This window comes from Callithrix jacchus, chromosome 13, assembly GCF_049354715.1.
Source record: "Callithrix jacchus isolate 240 chromosome 13, calJac240_pri, whole genome shotgun sequence".
Lineage (NCBI taxonomy): Eukaryota > Metazoa > Chordata > Mammalia > Primates > Cebidae > Callithrix > Callithrix jacchus.
In genome coordinates, this window is record NC_133514.1 from 31,228,058 (window position 1) to 31,234,788 (window position 6,731).

Sequence of the window (6,731 nt, forward strand, 5' to 3'; positions counted from 1 at the left end):
AATTGCTTGAACCCAGGAGGCGGAGGTTGCGGTCAGCCGAGATCGCACCATTGCACTCCAGCCTGGGTAACAAGAGCGAAACTCCGTCTCAAAAAAAAAAAAACAACAACAAAAAGAATAGATAATGGTAAGTACATTGATGAAAAAACAGAGTAGATGCATGGGACACAACTTCAGGGAGGGCCTTGCTGAGGAAGTGATTTCTGAATAATAAGAAAGAACCAACCATACAAAGATCATACAGTGCTATCCGGGAAACAGTGGATGCCAAAGCCCTAGCTTTGTATTTTGAGGAAGAGTCATTCAGTCAGGTCTTATAGATTGAGAGTTAAGACCCACAAGACTGCCCCCACTTCAGACATCAATCCCAAGTCTCAGGTTGTGACCTGTGCTTCTGACCAACTTTCTATAAATTAGGGTTTCCAGGCCAAGCTCAGTTGCTCATAGCTGTAATCCCAGCATTTCTGCAGGCCAAGGCAGGCGGATCGTCTAAGGTCAGAAGTTCAAGACCAGCCTGGCCAGCATGGCAAAACCCCATCTCTACTAAAAATAGGGAAATTAGCTTGGCATGGTGGCACATACCTGTAATCCCAGCTACTTGGGAGGCAAGATTCAGGCGAAAGGTAGCAGATAAATATATTGTCTGATTTCAGGGCTCAGAACCTTTACATGTTTCCTTACTCATGGAGGCTGGGAGACTGTGTAAAATGTCAGGAGGAGAAAATGTTGTCTGAATGAAGAACCAGCCAGAGAAAACAGTTCTCTGAGCAGATCTTGATTCTCCTGAGGCAGGAGAATCACTTGAACCTGGGAGGTGGAAGTTGCAATGAGCCAAGATTGCACCACTGCACCCAGCCTGGGGCATGGAGAGTGACTCCCTCTCAATGAATAAATTAGGGTTTCCATGACCCCCCATCTTGAATTCCATAATTTGATAGAATGGCTTACAGAACTCAGAAAAACACTTTATGTTTACCAGGTTATTATACTGAACATGTGCTAGTACCTAACAGTACCTACCAGGCACCGTTATCAGTATTGGGGATACAGCAGTGAATAAAACAAAATTTGGGGGATAAGAGAGGCAAATAAGGCCATAACTGAAGCACAGTAAGTTAAGGGAAGAGTGGAATAAGAGGTGGCAGAGCAGTGGGGCCTCAGAGTAGGCCCAAGCAATGGTGGGACCAAGAACTGAAATAGAGATAATAAAGAATCCTATTCTCAACATGTTACATTTGAGGTGACTATTAGGCATCCAGGTAGACACGTCAATAAACAGATATACTATCAAAGTCTGAAGTTCAAAACTAAGGTAAATTTGGTAGTTATAATATAAAGATAGCATTTAATGTCATGATGCTATGGTTTGAATATGTCCCCCAAAGCCCATGTGTTGGAAACTTAATCCCCAATGCAATAGAGTCAAGAGAGGAGACTTTTAAGAGGTCATTAGGTTATGAGGGCAGAGCTGTTAATGCTATTATCACAGAAGTGGGTTAGTTATTGGGGAGTGGATTCCTGACAAAAGGGTGAGTTCAGCTCCCTTTCTCTTTTGCCTACCACCATGGAATGGCACAGCAGGAAGGACCCCACAAGATGCAGGCCCCTGGACCTAGGATTTCCCAGCCTCCAGTACTATAGGAAATAAATCTCTATTCTTTATAAATTTCCCAGTCTTGGGTATTCTGTTACAGCAACACAAAATGAGCTAAGACATGTGGGAAGAGATACAGTAACATAAGGAGAGAATTGAGATAACACAAAAGAGGCGGGCCAGGGTATGAGAACACCAACACTTGAGCAGAAGAAGATTCTAGAAAGAATCTGAGAAGTAACCTGGTAAAGAAGGAGAAAGAACCAGAAAAATAAGGATATGGAACCTGACAGAAAGAAAGAATGGTCAACAGTATCCATTGTTGCTGAAAGCTTGAAGCAAAATTTGGTCTTTGAATGTGGAAATCACTAATTCCACAATGTGGAAATCACTAATTACCTTAACAAGAGGATTTTAATTTGAGATTCCCACCAGACACCATGTATAGTTCTGGACAGTCACGAACAAAACATGAAAGTTTGTACTAATTTACATTCTAGTGGAAGAGGTAGCCAACAAATGTCATTTCAAATAAATAATAAGTGCCTTGGGCCAGGCATGGTGGCTCACGCTTGTAATCTCAGCAATCTGCGAAGCAGAGGCACAGGATCACTTGAGACAAGAAGTTTGAAGTCAATCTGGGCAGCAGAGTAAGACCCCATCTCTACAACAATTTTTTTTATTTTTTTGAGACGGAGTTTCGCTCTTGTTACCCAGGCTGGAGTGCAGGGGTGTGATCTCAGCTCACCACAACCTCCGCCTCCTGGGTTCAGGCAATTCTCCTGCCTCAGCCTCCTGAGTAGTTGGGATTACAGGCACGCGCCACCAAGCCCAGCTAATTTTTTGTATTTTTAGTAGATGGTCTCGATCTCTTGACCTCATGATCCACCTGCCTTGGCCTCCCAAAGTGCTGGGATTATAGGTGTGAGCCACTGCGCCCGGCCCAACAATTTTTTTTAAATTAGTCAGATGTGGTGGCATGTGCCTGTAGTCCCAGCTACTCAGCCTCAGCTACCCAGAAGGCTGAAATGGGAGGATCATTAGAGCCCTGGAGGTTGAGGCTGCAGCGAGCCATGATTGTATCACTGCACATCTGGGTAACAGAGCAAGACTCTACCTCAAATAATAATAATGAGTATCTTGAAGAAGAAAACAGAGTAATACCACGGGTAGTGCTATAATAAGTAGGATGGCTCAGAAAGAGCTCAGCGCTAAATTATGAGGCAGTAAAAGGAAAAAAACCGTTTTCTCCTTTCTACTGTCACACAACACAGAACAGTTCTGCGGCTAGAAGGGAGGCTGGGGGAGTATTTCCCACACACAGCAAGCAACTCTAAAGGACATCAATTCAGTGTCTTATAACTCAATTCAAATTAAGGGCCCAGTCTCCCACAAGACTGCCCCCACTTCAGACTTCCGTCCAGGAAAATACTTGATGTTTACCAGTTTATTGTAAAGAATTTAGAAAGGATAAAGATGAACAGCCAGATGAAGAGATGGATAAGGCAAAGATAGGGATCAAGGCCATGGAGCTTCCATGCCCTCGAGGGGCACCCCACCCTTCCAGCACCTCCCTGTATTCAGCAACCTCAAAGCTCATCAAATCTCGTTGTCCAAGAGTTTCTAGAGCTTCATCTCCAGCTGCCCCACTCCCACCTCTCCTAACTGCGGGTGGGCTGAAGTTCCAACCCTCTAATACTCTAATCACATGGCCTTTCTGGTGACCATCTGGTATCTGTAAACAATACAGTGTAACAGCTATTTACATAGCATTTACATTGTATTTGGTATTATAAATAATTTAGAGATGATTTAAAGTATATAGGAGGGACTGGGTGCAGTGGCTAACACCTCTAATTCCAGCACTTTTGGAGGCCAAAGTTGGGCGTATCACTTGAGCCCAGGAATTTGAGACCAGTTTGGGCAACATAAGAAGACCTTGTCTCTACAAAAAAAAAAAAAAAAAAATGTAATGCCTGACTATGGTCCCAGCTACTCAGGAGGCTGAGGCAGCAGGATAGCTTAAGCCCAGGAGGCGAAGATTGCAGTGAGCCAAAATTGGGACACTGCACTCCAGTATGGGTGAGAGTGAGACCTGACTCAAAAATATTTTTTTTCTCTGAGCTTTCTGACTCAACTTGTAAGATTTAGTAATTCCCAGTTTACAAAATTGTGAAGAGGATTAACTGAGATTAATGCTAAAGCACCAGGCACATAGCAACTGCTCAGTAAATAAGAGTTTTCTTCCTCTAGTCCACATTCTCATCTTCACCATTTAATTTTGGAGAGTGGGAAACCATCTGTGTAAGAAGTATTGAAACTGAAAGTTAATACTAATTAGCTATTATGTAACAATAGAGAACACTTAAAGGATATGACATTAACTAGCATTTGGGGTTCATTTGGAAAACTGGTGAAGAAAACTGACATTCTTTGCTTTAGTTTGCATACAAATCGTTTGAGGTGCTTGTTAAATTTTTAGATTCTGGGCTTTACACACAAGAGTTCTAAATTCAGAAGGTTGAGAGTAGCAGTCAAGAATCTGGAAAGAATCCCAAAGTATATTGCTGTGGGTGGTCCTTGAAATACAACACTTAAAAACCACTGTTTTTAAGGTCTCAAGTGACTGGTCCCTAGACCAGTAAAGCAAAAATAGTCCTTCAGTGATGAGTGTTTCTGTGCTGGAAACACTGTGAATCTCATGGGAAAGATAAAGAGCACAACCTCTTGGGATTCTGTGACCATAGAAGACAAAATATAGATTCCTGTAACCCAATGAGTAATCCCAGTTGCCCATGAATGTTGTCAAAGACATCTGTAATGCCAACACATACTCAAAAGAGAAAATCAGGCTGAGCGTAGTGGCTCACAGCTATAATCTCAGCCCTTTGGGAGGCTGAAGTTGGAGGATCTCTTGAGCTCCAGAATTCAAGACCTAGACAACGTGGCAAAACCCTACCTCTACAAAATTTAAAAAATTAGCGGGGCATGGTGGTGCATATCTTTGGTTCAATCCAGCTACTAGAGAGGCTGAGGCAAGAGGATAACTTGAGCCCTGGAGGTGGAGGCTGCCATGACAGGAGGTTGCCATGACTGATCGCACCACTGCACTGCAGCCTGGGCAACAGGACAAAACCCTGTCTCAAAAAGAAAAAAAAAAAAAGAAATGGAAATGTATCTTTGTAACTATGTTATGTAGGATAAGATAACCAAAGTGAAACTCTGTCTCAAAAAAAAAATTATGTAGGATAAGATAGCTACAAAGATACAAATAATAATATAAATAAATGGGGGGGAAAAGCTACATACCTACCTTACAATTTTCCCACAAGGAAATTCCTTGTGGACAAAAGACATCCTTTGCTCACTGTGAGACAAATGCTTATCAGATTGCTTCCTTTGCCCTGTTTTTTCACTAAACCAGACTAAAGCATAAGTGATTATACCTGTAAAGTGTGTATTCAGCAAAAGGTTAATCAGAAACTCAGAAGAGGCTGGACACACTGGCTCATGACTGTAATCCCAGCACTTTGGGAGGCTGAGGAAAGTGGATCACTTGAGCTCAGGAGTTGGTGACCAGCTGACCAAGATGATGAAGCCCATCTCTACTAGAAATACAAAAATTAGCCAGGTGTGGTGGCATAAGCCTGTAATCCCAACTGCTCGGGAGGCTGAGGCAGGAGAATAACTTGAACCTGGGAGATGGAGGATGCCACTGTACTCTGGCCTAGGTGACAGACAGAGCAAGATTCCATCTAAAAAAAAAAATGCTGGGCATGGACACCTATAATCCCAGCACTTTGGGAGGTGAGGCAGGCAGGTCACCTGAGATCAGGAGTTCAAGACTAGACTGATCAACATGGAGAAACCCCCCGTCTCTACTAAAAAATACAAAATTAGCCTGGTGTGGTGGCACATGCCTGTAATCACAGCTACTCGGGATGCTGAGGCAGGAGAATGACCTGAACCTGGGAGGTGGAGGTTGCAGTAAGCTGAGATCATGCCATTGCATTCCAGCCTGGGCGACAAGAGTGAAACTCTGTTTAAAAAAAAAAAAAGGAGAACGATCCAAGATGGCCGATCGCTAACATCCCGGGATTGCAACTCTCAGGGAAGGAGCGGAGAACTAGAGGAAGCCACACTTTCAGACAAATTCTGGTCGCTCACGGAGCAGAAGATCCCCCAGTGGAGGAAACACACGGGTGGCCAGCGCGACTCTCGTGGCCGGCGCAGCGGTTCCGCGGGCACCTAGGCGCGGCAGCTCTCGGAGCAGAGTAAACAGGTTCGGAGGACCCACAATGGCCCCCAGCACAACACCAGAGCCCGGCGCAGCGGCTGTGACGGCACCTTGGTGCGGCAGCGCTTGGCGCAGAGTAAACAGGACCGGTTCCCCTTCTGACCGAGGTTTGGAGTTCCGGGAAGGCAGAGTTGCCTACTACGGACACAAGAAGGAAGCCCGACAGGAGAATCCTGGGCAGAAAAGCACCATCAGTTTTAACGCTGCTGCTCTGGCCCTGGGAACTAACAACCTGGACGCCCACTCAAGAGACCTAATCTGAAAGTTGGTAAATTCAAAGACGGCAGGAGGATAAATTTACAATGACGGGAAGAAACCAGCATAAAAAGGCTGACAACACTCAAAATCAGAACGCCTCTCCCTCTAAAGATGATCACAGTTCCACATCGACAATGGAACAAGGCTTGATGGAGAATGAGCGCATCCTGATGACAGAATCACTCTTCAAGGAATGGATAATAACAAACTTCGGTGAGTTAAAAGAACACGTTGTAGCCCAATGTAAAGAAACTAGGAACTTCGAAAAAAGGTTTGATGAAATCCTATTGAGAATAGACAACTTAGAGAGGAGTATGAGTGAATTAATGGAACTGAAGAATACAATACAGGAACTCCGAGAAGTATGCACAGGTTTAAACACTCGAATTGTTCAAGCAGAAGAAAGGTTATCAGAGGTCAAAGTCCAACTCAATGAAATAAAACGTAAAGAAAAGATTAGAGAAAAAAGGATAAAAAGGAATGAGCAAAGTCTCCAAGAAATGTGGGACTATGTGAAAAGACCAAATCTACGTTTGATAGGTGTACCTGAATGTGACGGACAGAATGAATCCAAGCTGGAAA